Consider the following 15429-nt stretch of genomic DNA (forward strand, 5'->3'; position numbering starts at 1 on the left):
AAATTCATCCCTTCCTAATTATTTTTACCATATTATAATCCCAGGTTCTGAGATGATGTATACCTGCTTAAATTTGGGATTTAATATATGTTAATTGATATATACATTTGGAATTAATATGCACATTTCCACAAAATTGACTGCTAGAATTTGTAATGAGATGACATCAAATCTGTAGATAAATTTGGGGAGAACTAACATCTTCATAATATTCAATCTTCTAACCTGTCAGCAGTGGATTCTGCCATGAGACTGGATCCCATTCCAGCAGAAGCAGCACAGTACCTGGCAGGATGGAGGTGAGGACAGTGGTAGCCAGGAGAGGGGGTGCTGGAAAAGGAGGATTCATAGTTCCATGGGCACCTGTAGAGGGGACATCCAACAGAAAAGTGAACAAGGGGCCAGTTGTCACAGGGCTGCTTGGGTGTGGGGTCACAAAGAACGTGGTGGTACTCACATGAATCTGAGAAGGGGCACTGAAGGAAAGCCCAGACACTTCTCTGATCCTTGTGGCAGCTGAGGATTGTTGGAGCTGATGAGGACAAGAGGGCTGATCTCCATAGATTGACAGTTCTGGGATGCATGAAAGGACTTGCATGCCATGAGGAAGGAAGTGAAGGAGTGCTGCTATTTCATGTTCTTCTTGGTGTCGAAAGTGCTTTGGGGCAGTGCTGCTCTGGGCTGCTGCTGAGGTACATGTTTCAGCATCAACTCCTGGCATGGGAGGCTTATCCCATTCTGTCAGATGCTTAGCAGCCAAGTTAAACTCAACGTAGGAAATCAGAAATATTCTGATTTTGCCTGCCAACATTCATTCAGCACAGCTTACATCCACTCTTTGGATCACAGTCAGAACATCATTCTTAGCAAATGGAAGTCAGTCATTATGTGCTTCCTTGTCTTTCACTTCAAAGTCATATAATGCTTTGCACTGGGGTGGGTGCTGAGGAAATGGTTTAATAATCTGCACTAAGTTGGTTGGTCAAAAGCCATGGATCCCATTGACTTACTCTGTGGAGCCAGCTTTTATCAACGTGAGGTCAAAAAATGATGATGTCACATTTGCTGAATTTAAAGTCTCCAGGTTCTTTTTCTTCACATTTGTGTAATTCTTTAGGACATGGTAACAAGTATACCTCTCACTGGGGCCACCAGGCTTGCACTCAAGGCTGCCATCCACACTGGGAGCTCTACAAATGTTTTGCACTACAATTAGAGATAGTGCTGCCCTGAACCCTTAATGCATTTGTGCAGATGGCCCCACTGCCCCCATTGGCTAGGTTTACAAGGCCTCTGATTGATGTCATCCAGAAGCGTGAACAGCAGGATGTTACCTGGTAACTCATCATGGGAGCCAACAAGAGTTCTCCACTCAGGACAACTGAGGGAACCTACAATCCCAGAAAACATGATTTGCAAAACCTGTACTGGCAAGGCAAGACTTTTGCAGAAGCACCAGGATACTCCAAAAACTACAAGGAGGCAGATTCATTCATCTTGATGTACTTTAATGAGAAAGGGCCATAGAAATGTTCATAGTTGTGTGCAGCTATTAATGATTCATGTAACATCCATTTCAGACATTGCTCTAGCACCTTGGCTCCTCCTCCTTGTTCTTAGTCCCCACAGTGGTGGCCTTGGCCAATACATGGCCACGCAGCCTTGCGTGCTGCTACCTAATTCTATGATGCAGCACGATGGCCCCTGGAGACTCCTCTCTGCTTCCCACCTCTCTGCACAGGCACACTATACAGTTGCCACCACTTCCCCACTTAGGCAGCCTTAAATGTTATTATTTAAATAAACAGAATGCTTGATGGGTTAGAAACCAATACATGAGAGATGGAATAGTCCAAATTTCAATCCTGGCTTGAATATTTTGTGACTGTGTGACTGTAAAAGTGACCTAACTTCTTCTCTCCTTTCTTTTTCTCTGGTGGAAGTAATAATCCCTGTCTCAGGGAACCAAAGGAACTAAAGAAAAAGCTCCAATGCAGTGCATATCAGGATACACACTCCAGGCGTGGCAGCACTTGTTACCCTGATTTTAATAATGTATGAAACAAGAGCAGTAATGACAGTGTCTTGTGGTGATGGGAAGCTGACAGTGCAGGGGTAGCAAGGACCTTCACTCTTACTGTGAAGCAGCTGAAGGATAGACACCAAGGTAGATGGGGCATGAATGCTTGACACCGGTGACATATACACACCTCTCCCTCTTTGCTTGCAGAATGTCCCCCAAGACCTGTCCATCAACACCTTTGGGCTGCAGCAGTCCCTCTTGTGGACCTGGCAAGAGATGCTGGCCAACACTGTGGAGAAGTTGGAAGGGGCAAGTACACTTTAGACTGGAGTATTTTAGTGTTCTCACCTGCTGGGGGATGGTGGATCTTACAGGTATTGGAAATCATGTTTGTGGAGTTAAGTCAATGAATTTTAACTTGTGACTCCCTTGGGGTTGACCTTCTGCATTACCTAGCACCCCGTTATATCTTGATCTTGAAAAAAGAAATCCAAGTGCAATGAATCTCTGTGGTTGCCTGTTGTGCACATGGGCATCTGTGTGTCTCCCTGTGTCTTCAGAGCTCTGTTTCTTTTTGACCAGTTGTTTTGTGCATGGTGCTTTGTTATTGAACATTATTTATTGTCGAATACATTTAAGTGTGTGGCTATGTTCTGAGCTGTTGTTTGGTGAGTAAAATTTCATGGCACTGTTACATAATTTAGGTAATGAAATCATGGTGATATGGCTTTAGTGAATTATAAATTTGCCCATAGTTAATCATTTTCTCCTTTTGAAAATTAAGACTTTTATTTCTGTCTTCAAATGCAGATATTTTACTTCAAAAATATATAAGATGATTTTAATTATTTTCCATGTGACAAGCTCTTACTGACTGAGCAATACACATTTGTAAACAATTCGTACAGTTTAAAGTTAAGCAGAAGGACAAATGGTCACTTTTTTGGGTCTTCTCTATAATTTTTTAGGGGCATTCTAAGTGCTGCACTGTTGTGTAGTTTCATAAACTCGAGTATTTTCAGGAATAGTACCAAAATTTTTCTTTGTCATTAATGATCTCTGTATAGCTTTTATGTTTGAATCATTATTCTATTGGGATGATTAAAGAGATTAATAATACATGGTTCCAAAGAAATGAGTAATTAATTGTGCTGTAACATACATTTTGGCACCATCCACAAGAAAATCCTGTTTCTCTATAGTTTAAAAAATTGTAGTGTCACAGCTTAGAATTTTAATTAAGCTGTGTATGAATTCTAAATTAAATATTAACATACATAATTTTATGAAAACCTACTATAGGAAAGAGATGAATTTCATGGAGCTGGAGCTTACTTTCACTTGCTAGTATACTTTAGGAAGAAAACACTGTCAAATAGCTCAAGGGAAAAGTGCCTAAAATTTTAGGGGGGAGAAAGATTCTTATTTAAGAAGCAGTTTTGATGATACCCAGGAGTGATATTCAAAATATTTTACAACTGCCTTGGCATAAGTACCAGTGAATCAGCGTGGCTTTCAGCCACAGTTCTGGAGGTTGGGGTGGTCTGAGTGATTGGTGGGGTGTCCTGGAGGACCCCTAGGCAGTTTAGTGATGTTTACCAAGAGGGATAGTTTTTTTTGCTCTGTAACAATCATTTAAATCAGGAAAGTGTTTACTGGTTGTATTTGATCCATGGACGCTTCTGGGACTCACAGGAATCATCTTTTGGACTCCCTGGATGCCCATACAATCTCTCCTTGAGTTTTCTGATGTCTCCTTCAAACTCCTTCTGTGACTATGATGGTGAATCCTTTTGTAAAGCAAATTGACATGTCTCAGTTAATAAATTATACACAGTAGATTCTCTGGAATGAAGATTCCCATTTCCTAGGGTAATGTGTCAGAGAGGAAACATTAATCTTTTTATTTGGTGGTGGTGAGGTTATCAGGGATTGAACTCAAGGGCACTTGACCACTGAGCCACATCCTTAGCCCTAGTTTGCATTTTATTTAGTGACAGGGTCTCACTGGGTTGCTCAGCACCTCACTTTTTGCTGAAGCTGTCTTTGAACTCATTATCCTTTTATTCTCAGCCTCCTGAGCCACTGGGATTACAGGCATGCACAATCACACCCAGTTCAGCAGTTTCTAATTATAGAGTGCTACTGATTCTCTAAAATACAATGCTTGCATCTTACAAAGAAAAAAAATTTTGTACTAGAATTTTGGTAGGAAATGATATTACAAGTTTTGGGAAAGTGTACCAATAGCTGTTTCTGAACTCTGGAAATGCTCAGGAGGCACATGGGGTACTTCATCTGTCATAATCATCTCTGGTGATCTGGGGAATGATGACATGAATGGTGCAAAACTTTCTCACATTTAAATAAGTGGTAAGACCAGGTGCCCCTGTCACAGAGTGGAAAGTCAAAGGTAATTGACCAAGACTCAACTTTTTTAGCTGGGTGTGGTTTGGTATCTTTTTACTATTTGATATGCTATTTTAGTTTCTATACCATTTGAAAATCCTATAATCCTTAAAAGAAAAATGATTTTTAAGAATCCTCACTTTTTTTTTCTACTAAGAAATGGGAAAAGGAGAGTGGATTTTGGGCTGGTCCTGGAAGAGGTACGCAGGGCTTTGGCATCATTGTCTGCTGATATAAATCCAGGCCCTTATCCTTATTGATATCCTTGGGAGTTGGTGATATATGCAGTTATTGGATTTTTTACTGTTCTCTTGTTTCTGTGGAGATGTTGTCAATGTGTTAGAAGCAGATGTTACGTTAGAAGAGGAAAAACAGCTTGCTCTAAAACTTGCTGGACTAATTGAAGAAAAATGTCAACTACTTGAGAAAGTTAGCCTTGTTCAAAAAGAGTATGAAGGCTTAGAGTCATCTTCAAAGGATGCCATTTTGGAGAAGAAGTCCATAGAAGCAGAAAATTTGAAGGCAATTTATGAAAAGCTCAATAGTTCTAAATTTAAACTAGGGGATGAAATACTCTTTATAGAAAAAGATCTAAAAGAAGAGAAAACTAAACATTCTCAAAAGGATGAATTTATGGCAGATATATCAAGAAGGATTAAGTCCCTAGAGTATGAATCCAAACCCCTCAAGTTACTAATAGCCAAAGGTGAAACAACCTTGAGAATATTTCAAATGAATGTAGGAGGGTTTAACGTAGCAATTAAAGAGGTTTTGAAAGAAAATTCTCAACTTCAGAATAGTCAGAAACAACTTATACAAGAAGCTGAAAGAAAAAGTGAATAACCTTAATAAACAGAAAATGACATTGGAAGACTCTACTGTATATGCAGAACAAGATCATACAGTAAAGAAAATCACATTAAATCTCTGACTGAACACATGGTGCAGATGAAAGATTGGGCTTCTGTGCTTGGAGAAGACCTAAAAGATTATGGTAACTTGGAATTGAAAATTAAGAGTGAATCAGAAATTGGTGTTCACTTAGATGATCAGCCAAAAAGAGCTTTGAAGGAACAGGTTCACAGTGCTAAGTTAAATGCCCCATTTTAAAAAAATAGAAGGAGAAAGAAATAAAATATTTACTTTATTATCTGAAGTAGATGGGTTAGAAACCAATACATGAGAGATGGAATAGTCCAAATTTCAATCCTGGCTTGAATATTTTGTGACTGTGTAAAAGTGACCTAACTTCTCTCCTTTCTTTTTCTCTGGTGGAAGTAATAATCCCTGTCTCAGGGAACCAAAGGAACTAAAGAAAAAGCTCCAATGCAGTGCATATCAGGATACACACTCCAAGACTTTATAGAAAATATTAAATATCTTAACACAGAACAACCATCTTTGCAGTCAAAAAACACAAATATAGGCAAAAAAAACAATTGGAGACTATCAAAAGGAGATGAAGAGACTTGGGCTTTAGGCAGTGGGACATGTGGATTCTTACAAACAATGTTGAAGTTAAGAAGTTACTTCTTTCACTATATAACTCCATATACATAAAATACAAAATGGACACAAAGAAATGCATTCCTATATTGCTAATAGGGTCATTTTCAGAGAGTTATGGCAGGAAGGGAAAATGGAATTAGAGTCTGCAAGCTCTGCTCCAGTTCTTTTTTGTTTCAGTTATATATGAAAGTAGAATGCATTTATGCAGTTTGATATATCGTACATAGGTGGGAAATAATTTCTCATTTTTCTGAGTGTACATGTTGTAGAATCATATTGGTCATGCATTCACATATATACATACAGTAAAAATGTCTGTTTCCTTCTACTATATTTTCTATCCCCACATATCCTCCCCTCTCCTCCCATCACTTCCCTCTACGTAATCTAAGGTAATGCTATTCTTCCCCATTGCCCCCCGCCTTATTGTGAATTAGTATCTGCATATTAGGAAAAAAATAGGCGTTTGGTTTTTTTGGGGATTGGCTTATTTTGCTTAGCATGATATTTTCCAACTTCAAACATTTACTGGAAAATTCCATAATTTTACTCTTCTTTAAAGCTGAATATTTATATATTCCACTCCCCATATTCCACTTAGCAGAAGCCAGACTGTCAAATGATGCTGGTGGCAGATTTTAGAAAGGGGGCAAGGGCATGGAGCCCGCCATGGCTCTTCCTGTGTTCCCTGATAACTGAGCCTCAGAACCTCCAGTGACTCTCCAAGATGTCGCTGCCTTGGTGAAAAGAAGAGCTGGAACCCACAGCCCTCTGACTCACTGCATGCTCAGCATCTCCTGTGATCTTGGCTGGCTCTCTCTGATGAGAAAACTCTGGACCTTCTGCTGGCTATGGCCTCCTGGGGTGGCTCCTCAGTCTGGCTTTAAGGAGAAGCTGCACTGGTTTGTTTCCTACCTAGAGGCTCTGTGAACCTTTTAATTCTATTTTCTTCTATGCTCTGTCTACTGGAAACCCCATCGACTAATATTTGATGGTTAGAGTGTCTCCAGATACTCTACATTATCATTATTTTTATTATTTTCCATTTGTCTGAATTTCTGTCTTTCTAATTTTATGTTACTGAACTATATATTTTTATGAAATGCTATGACTTTTCTTTTAGAACTAGGTTGAATAAAATTAAGTGGTAAGTCAGTTGATTTTTTTTCATTAGTAGATAAATCACTCTCTTTTTCTTTGAATGTTGGCTATTTGCTAAAGCTTCCATTATACTAGGAGAAATGGGAATATTGTGGAAGCAAACACAGGACCTGAGCCACAGTGAGTGACCCTCCAGCCTCAGAGGGCCCTGGTGCTCTGTGGACAAGGGTGTGGGACCAGTATGCTGATGGGTGGGGCAGGAGGGACCCCCTCCTCCACTTGGCTCTTTTGAGATCATCTGTTCCATCACATTGAATAAGTTCAATGAGTAAATAAGATTATATTTGGCATAGGAGCCCATTTTTAGAAATCCAGATGTGTAGGTAGTTTTATAATAGTTCCTCTCCAGGCTCTATGTCGGGTCCTGGATTTCATGAGCATATTAGCCTGACATCTGGAGTGGGGCTGGTGTGAGGCAGCAGAAAGAGGGCCTGAGAGGGCACTCTTCAGGTCCCCTGAGCAGCTCCTGAGAAACATCCAGCCCATGCTTGCCCTCCTGCTGCAGAGCCTTCGGGGACACACTCAAATAAACTTCAAATGCATGCACCTGGCCTAATGCCCAAGTTGTTATTTACTTAGGGAGTTCTTAGCTCATCAAAGCCTGCAAGTAACTTCAAATGAAAGAAAAGAAAACCTAATTTTCTGGAGTGGTGGCAGGTAAAGGGCATAGCTCTTCAAGGGTGAGCTATGCCCTTGACCCTGCTACAATGGCAGGTGGAGCCATTGGAGCCTGAGCAGCATTCTCCTTGAGTGTGATCACTGCCAATTGCCTGGTTACCAGTATGAGAACCGTGAATGGACAGGACTCTGTGTGTTCCAGAAGGAGAGGCATTTCACTGTCACCATGACACTGGAGGAGTGGAGCCACCAGCCAAGTCCCTGGCACATGCAAGCTATTGCCACATCCAGTGAGGGACTCCTCTCACCTCTTCATGGCCCATGTAGACAGGACAGTGGAGAAGTGTGGCGATGGATTAATACATAAACTTCCTGAGCCTCTGCTGGGGAGCAGGCGAGCACTCAGTGTGTGACCTGGGAAGCTTTACAAGAGCGTTCTGAAGTACACACTTCTATTGTCCCTATCCTCCAGATGAGAAAACTGAGGAGGAGAAAGCATAGGCCAGAGGGCAGCCTTGCAAGCATGCATGGAGAGTGCCTGCATCCACAATTGACTTGGCTACATGCAGCTGGTGACAGGACCTCCAGAAGCTCCATAAAGATGGTGGAGCAAAGACTGTGTCAGTGGACTGACCCTGAAAGGTTGGCCTATATGACAGAACAGCAGGGCCTGTAAAGCTTGGATTCAGGCCAGACATGCTCGACTTCACTGAGGGGTCCATGCAGCCCAGGGGGCTGTGAGGCCTCTGTGCCCTCCTTTGCTCATTCCACAGGTGAGGCAGGTAGCTGTGCAGAGGGGCTGGTGGAGTGAGAGCCTTTAATGGATCTCAAGCAGCCACATTGGGCTCAGGCTCAGACAGGGACTCCAGGTGACCTTGGAACAGGTGGTTTCTGTGGTTTCCTTTCCTCATATCCAAAAGTGGAAGACTTGAATGGTAATTTATAGGGTTCCTCTGGGTTTAAAAATCACCCCTCCACCCCAGGGAACACAGACATTGGAAGTGACATGGTAAACCAGCACCAAGACTGCAGGCCATGGGGGGCGCCTGCCCAGGTTTGAATTCTGGCACTTTGGCCTCCTGTGCAAATATCATAAGTTAATCTCCATAAGCCTCAGATCTCATGTTTGTCAAAATAGAATGTGGTACATCTTGAGGGCCCTTGGGAGAATTAAGTAAAGAGAGTGTGCAGGACATGCAGTTCCAGCCACACAACTTTCCTCATGAGGCCATGCAGGTGGTTCACAGGCTAGATGCTTAGATGAGGAGGGCTGTAACTCATGGGTGGGCTAGTATGTCTGATGATTTAATAATTTAAAAGAACTAATGGGTGGTAACTTTGAGGGATATGGCTGGAGGAAATAGGTCACTATGCATGTGGCCTTAGATGATCTGTCACTGGTTCTCTCTCTCTCTCTCTCTCTCTCTCTTTCTCTTTTGTTTTTGGTGGGGCTGGTGATTGAACCTAGGACCTGGTGTACAGGAGGCAGCACTTTACCAGCTGAGCTATATGCCCCAGCCCCCTCTCTCTCTCTCTCTGTATCCTGGCTGCCATGAGCCCAGCAAATTTTCTTCATGACACCCTTCTGCCATGATGTTCTGCCTCACCTCAGACCTGGAGCAGTGGACTGCGCAAACATGGACAGAATCTAAGAAACATGAGCTCAAATAAACTCTTCCTCCTCTAAGTGGATCCTGTCAGGTATTTTGGTCATGGTGATGACATCTGACTAACAAAACAATTGTTATGGGCAAGGTGGGTTAAATGTTTTCTAGAGTTCACCATGGAGGACATACCTAAGATATCTCTCTGATAAAATACTGATGGATGCATTTTACCATGGGGCAGAGCCAGGCACAGAAGCCTAGCCATTGGTGGAGTAAGGATTTCTGTCCAGTGTTTATAGGCTAGAGGGGAGAGTAGTCTGGGCAGAGGATGGCAGGAGAGCCAGGTGTGTGGGACAGGAGTTGAGTATAAAATAACTGAGCTCTGATGAAAGACCGTGCCAGTGAGAGAACCCCACAGGTATATGGGTGCTGACGGAGGAGAACCAAAACCAGACAAACCCAAAAGGCCACCTTTCCCTAAGGCTGAAGAAAATGTCTCTGGGGAAGCATGCAAGGAATCACCTGGATGGCCAGGGTGGGCCATATGGAGCTTGTGGAAGTATGCAGAGAGGATGAGGACACCTTTTTGAGCAGTGGGCCAGTTGCCCAGGGTCCTGTAAATACTGCTGCACTGATGTGGGGTGTGGTGTCCTGTAAGGTCCTGGTTTCACTTTCTGTAGATATGAGCCTAGAAGGGGGCTTGCTTGGTCATCTGGTAGTTCTGTTTGATTTTTTTTTTGAGATTCTTATGCCATTTGCCCTGATCCCCATCATCTACAGAGGTAGGGTTTCCTTCTCTCAATCCTTTGATAGAAGCTGTCCTAAGAACTAGGTGTTCTCTCTTGTGGGGTGATTTGAGTGTCTTTGATGGTTAATGACACTGGGCAACATTTCTGATTGCATTTTTAAGTTGGGCAAATGTTGTCTCCAGTTCCACCTTCTTTCTAGATCCTCCCACCCTCAAGATCCCTTTCCTCCTTCTTTACCTGAGTGGGCCTCGTTTCATTGTGCTCCATAAAACTGATCCTCTTTCCCTCCATTTTTCTGTGCTCCTGTACTTCTTTCTTTTGTTTTGAGAAATACAATATTCCAAGTGGTAATGAACACACTAATGGGTTCTCATTTGCTTTATGTGTATTTTAATTTAAAAAACAAAGCCTCCTAAATAGACATATGCATCCATAAATAGCATGCAAATAACACACAGTATTTACATTTTGATGGTTCATGCTATAAACACTATTCCATGGTTTACATTTTCCCTCAGTATCTGATTTTGCAAACACTCTGCGCTGTGCTGTGTTGTGCTGTGCTGTCCTGTACCTGTAATGTGTAGGTCTGGCTCTAGCTGCCCATTTGGCACAGTCCCAAATCCATACTGCAGTTATCCTCCTCCAACATGGGTAGCTTCCTCTGCCCTGTTTGGTTCATGCTTCTTTGTACTTGTTACAATACAACATCATGTAATTACGTTCTAGTTGGAATAGGTCTGTGAATGGCTGAGAGTGCCAGATGTCTTAGCACCGTGAATGGTGGTCTGAGTACCTTGCTCCTTTTGGCCTTTTTGAAAGCTTTCAGGACTTGGGCTCTGTGTGTTGCTGCTCACTGGCTCCCTCTTTGATTCAGCAGATCACAGGAGCCTCTGCCCAAAGCCCAGCTATGGTCTTGCTGTGTTGCTGCCCAGCTCCTCCAGGGTTCCTTCTTTCCTGGAGGTCAAAACCCACTTTCTTGGACCTGCGTGCATCTAGTCAGTCAGTGTCTTCCTCTCTCTTATGGGGTCCTGCTCCCCTGTGCCCTTGCCATTGGGGCCCAGAATGTGCTTGGCTCCCCCACAGAGTGCTGTTGCTGGTTGCCCTTCCCATCCACAATGCCTCCATCCTCCCTTCCTGCCCTGTTCAGGTGGTCATGTCTCCTGGCTCTTCTTCCTCCCAGAGCTTGACCCCAGTGATCAGGCAAGCACTAACTCCATGTGGAGAAGGCCCATCCTCCTCACTGCCCCGACACCTGTTTCTGCCTGAATTTGTGTCTGGCTGTCTTGCAGAGTGCTTATGTCCAGGGATTTGCTTTCTAGACTTTAAAACCCATGAAGAAAGGGGTGGTGTCTTGAGTATCTGTGTCCCCACAGCACCACCAAACCAAGCATGGCAGAAATTGAAGATTTGTTAAAACAAGTGAGGAAGTTAACAGTAGCCTCTCAGTGTCAGGATCTGGGTCCTTCTACAGCAGGGTCCTTTCCTAATGAGAAGGACCCCTAAAAACTCACAATGTGGCAGTTTCCCCAGCGAAGTCCTTTGTGTATGAAACCACAGAATGTATCTCTTCTTCACAAAATTGCAGGTCTCTGTGTAACAAGGACATTTAAATATTTGTCAAGTGAGAATGGCCACTGTGGAGAGCACAACCCCACTCATTATTCCTGCAAGCTAACACTTGGAAACATGGGCTGTTTCTCATGTTGGTGAAAGATAGCATCAGCTCCTGCTTCACTTAGTATGGACTTTGTTGAGATTGTAGCCCAAGGCATAATTTAAAGTGACACTTACCTTGTTGACTTCACTTTGAATTTGCTTCAGATTTAGGTGCAGTGTTGACATTTCTAAGAAAACAACCTGCTTTTGTTCCCAATTTGGGGCAATGAGGCGGGGGGGACAGATTCCTGGTTACCAGAACTGTCAGAAATGTCTTTAGCAGACATCCTGAAGGAGTGACCCTGCAGGAGGTGCCATAGGGCTTATTAAGAAAGATGCACTGACACCCACCACAACACAAGAGAGGGTTTGATAAGCCATCGCTGTGTAGAGGGAGTGCTGATGATTTCTGGATTAAACTACAAAAGCAAGTTTTGAGTGCTGCTCTGTGACCAAAAATGGTAATGGAACATAAGCTAAGAAGGGTCTGAATGGACTACAAATGGAAATCTTAAAATCCAGCTGTTTCTGATTTCTATAGTGGAAAATTACATTAGCATATTATCAAGCTTGTGGGTGAGACTGTGCAGTGGGACCTTTGTCAGAGCTTCAGGGAACAGGCCAGGAGGGGCATGGAGCTCTTGGGCCAGATAATGTTATTATTCATTGTGAGATCTCCTTCCTCTGGCTGTCATTTCTGTTTTTGAATCAAGGGAGAATGGGTGCTACTGATTGACAGTGACAATGACATTCCCCTGGGGGTTTATACTTTAATTTATGATGAGACAAAGAGAAGGAATGGAACTTCAGCAGGAGAATAAAGAGAATAACATCCTTGCAGAAACAGGCAAATGGAAAGGAGCCAAGATCACAGAGGGCTGGCCCCATGCTCTCTGTGGCCTCACAGCAATCCTTGGTGAAAGCTGTTTCTTCTGAGCGATGGTACTTGTAATGGGCCAAGAGGAGCAGCAGGGAAACCTCAGAGTACTTGCACATTTGGTGATGTTATCAGGCTTTGTGATGTATAAAGACCTTGAATTAGCATGGGAACATTTCTCATTAACTAGGAAAGCCAGTAGTGCAATGTGTTATCTGTCCCTTTAAACAGCCCTTGATAAACAAGCAACACTCAGTGAATACGTTCTGGAACATGTGAATGAGGTAATCGCACTTGCTGATCATCTGGTCCTTAGACAAGTATCAGATATTGAATTTCCAATATTGAGTGCATGGCTGCGTCATCATTGTTACCAACCATGCTGATTAAACTTTTCATTTTTATTGTGCTTTAGTAAGACTCCAAGTACTTTGCCTAGATATTCACTCTGGACGTTATAACACTGGTGGGGTTTGGGGATGTTACTCTCATTTTAAACATGAGAAGACTAGGGTAGCAGAAGTTCTTGGGTTGTTACTGAGACCTTGGAGAAGGTCTTACAGTTGGGAGCCAATTGTTTCTAGGTACTAAAGCTAGAGAATCTTTCCCCAGTCAGTGCATAAGAAGAATCCAGCAAGGAAGAAGGCAGGACCATAGATGGATGTCATAACCTACACAGTGCTGTGTACCTTTCAGTCTCTTGAGTGACTCTCCTGTTCTTCATCTTGGGGAAGTGAGCACGGATGGTGTCCTCTTTTGGTTTTGGTGTACCAGCAACTTCTTGCCTGGCTGTCCTCATCAAACCCTCCTGGTACTGCCCAAGGCCAGCTGTGCTCCTTGCATGCAGCTTCCAGTCTGGCTGTCGAGTTGTTAATGGCATGAGGTTACAGTCCTGCACCTTCTTGTTTTTCTTAAGGAAGCTTTTTAATTTGATAATTGTTTTTTGGATCTGCACACAGTACAGAGAGTTCCCATATCTCCAACACCAGATTCCCATCATACATGAGTGGGTACATTTTTCCCAATGCTGAACCCATGTGGAAGCATTAGTATCCAGATAGGTGCCTGAGTAATCCAGGCGTTCTTGCTTACCTTAGGTCCTTCTGTGTCCCAGGACCCCCTCCAGGATCCATCATGCCCCCTTATGCTCCTTGGGACTGTGGAAGTCTCTCAGTTTTTGTGTTTTGTTAGTTTTTTGTTTGGTTTGGTCCTGGGGATTGAACCCAGGTGTACTCTAGCTTCAAGCTAAATTCAAAGCCCTTTCTGGTTTGTATTTTGGGACAGGATCTCACCAAGTTGCTGAGGCTGGCCATGAACTTGTGATCCTCCTGCCTGACTCCCAGCTGGGATTATAGGCCAGCTCCACTGTATTTCCTTTTTTTTTTTTTTTTGATGAACTGGATGGTTTTGAGGAATGCTGATCAGGCATGTCGTAGAGTGTCCCTTTACCTGAAGGTTTTCTCTTGAACACATTCCTATTGGTGTTTGGGGCATAAGACTTCAGAGACCCTTTCCGTGCTCTGGTTCTGAGGCTTCCTGCCATCACCTTGACTACACTGCTGCTGTCAGCCTCCATTACCCTGCTAAGGCAGCATGAGTCAGGTTTCTCCAGGACATGGGTGACTCTTCTTTAAAAGGGAAAGCCCCTGGACAAGCTTAAACTATGTTTATTTGAGCAAAACAAAAATGATTATAAATCAGGCAGCCCCAGGAACCAGAAGAGGTCTACCCAACAGTGTGACCAGGCAGGGTGTGAAGAAACTGGAGTAGGTAGTCAGGACAGGTAGTCTCCTCTGCTCTGTTAGTGTCTCCTCTGACTGATGTCAGCCACAGAGATGGGACATCTTAAGCATGTGGTTCATCAGGCATGGGACAGGAACTGAATCCAGTCAGTGCCTTTGGCAGGTCCTCCTTCACCCTTTTCCCTTTTGTATTGTGCACATTGGAGTAGGTGCCATGCAGGGCCAATCCTGGAGGAACAGGGATGGAGCCTCCTCCTTGAGGGTGGACTGTCTGCTGGTCACTCAGAGTACTTCCAGGAGAGGGGACCCTCTACATGACCCACTTACCTGCTTATGTTGTATGACTCTTGGATACATGTCTTGGAGTGAATATTGACCTGGATATTATTGACTCACACTTTGTGTCCCCTTGCCCCTTTGCTACAGTTTTGTCCCATGCATTTTTTCAGGTGTTGTTGTGTCCCTTGACACATTCCATCACTTTGCAGGACTCTGTGTTTTTGGTTTTCTTTTAGTGCTTGCTGACTTTAGGCTCCACCAGAGGCTCTGGGAACATCTTGTTTGTTTCCTACCTTTGCCCCAAAGTCAGCTGTAACACCAGGGAGTCCTGATTCCTGTTACTGAAGAGTGAGATTGGAGAATGAGATATGCTGAATTTCCATTTTTAGCAAGGAGATATTTGTAGGAAATGGAAAGGAGACAGATGACATATGTTAATGTGTGCCTTTTAATCTACTTGGGCTTCTAGGGGTCATGGAAAGTAGCATCAAGTCCAGCTGGGTCTCAGTCCACAGGCAGGCTGGGGGTTTGTGATACTTTTACAAAGTCACTGAAGAGCAGAGCTTATGATTTTATGCCATCAGATACAATAGTACACAATGTGATTGCCAGTTTTCATGTAGTTGAGAAAGATCAGATGCTTCCATAGATGGGCTTGCCTGACCGTGAGCCTGTGCTTGTTCCACAACCCACAGTCCAGTGAACTAGTAGTCATACAAAAGAGGAAAATGTTACATTTATTGGAAAAGCATGTGATGTGTATCTGCTAAGCAAGGAGGAGGGCCAGCTTTTTAAA

General features: G+C 43.2%; 1 pseudogene; it reads right to left on the minus strand.

The window, feature by feature from the left end:
* Window positions 1-212: 212 nt before the first annotated feature.
* LOC107133639 lies at window positions 213-13748 on the minus strand (annotated as a pseudogene).
* Window positions 13749-15429: the final 1681 nt, after the last annotated feature.

The sequence above is a fragment of the Marmota marmota genome, unplaced genomic scaffold (genome assembly GCF_001458135.2).
Source record: "Marmota marmota marmota unplaced genomic scaffold, marMar, whole genome shotgun sequence".
NCBI classification, from domain to species: Eukaryota; Metazoa; Chordata; class Mammalia; order Rodentia; family Sciuridae; genus Marmota; species Marmota marmota.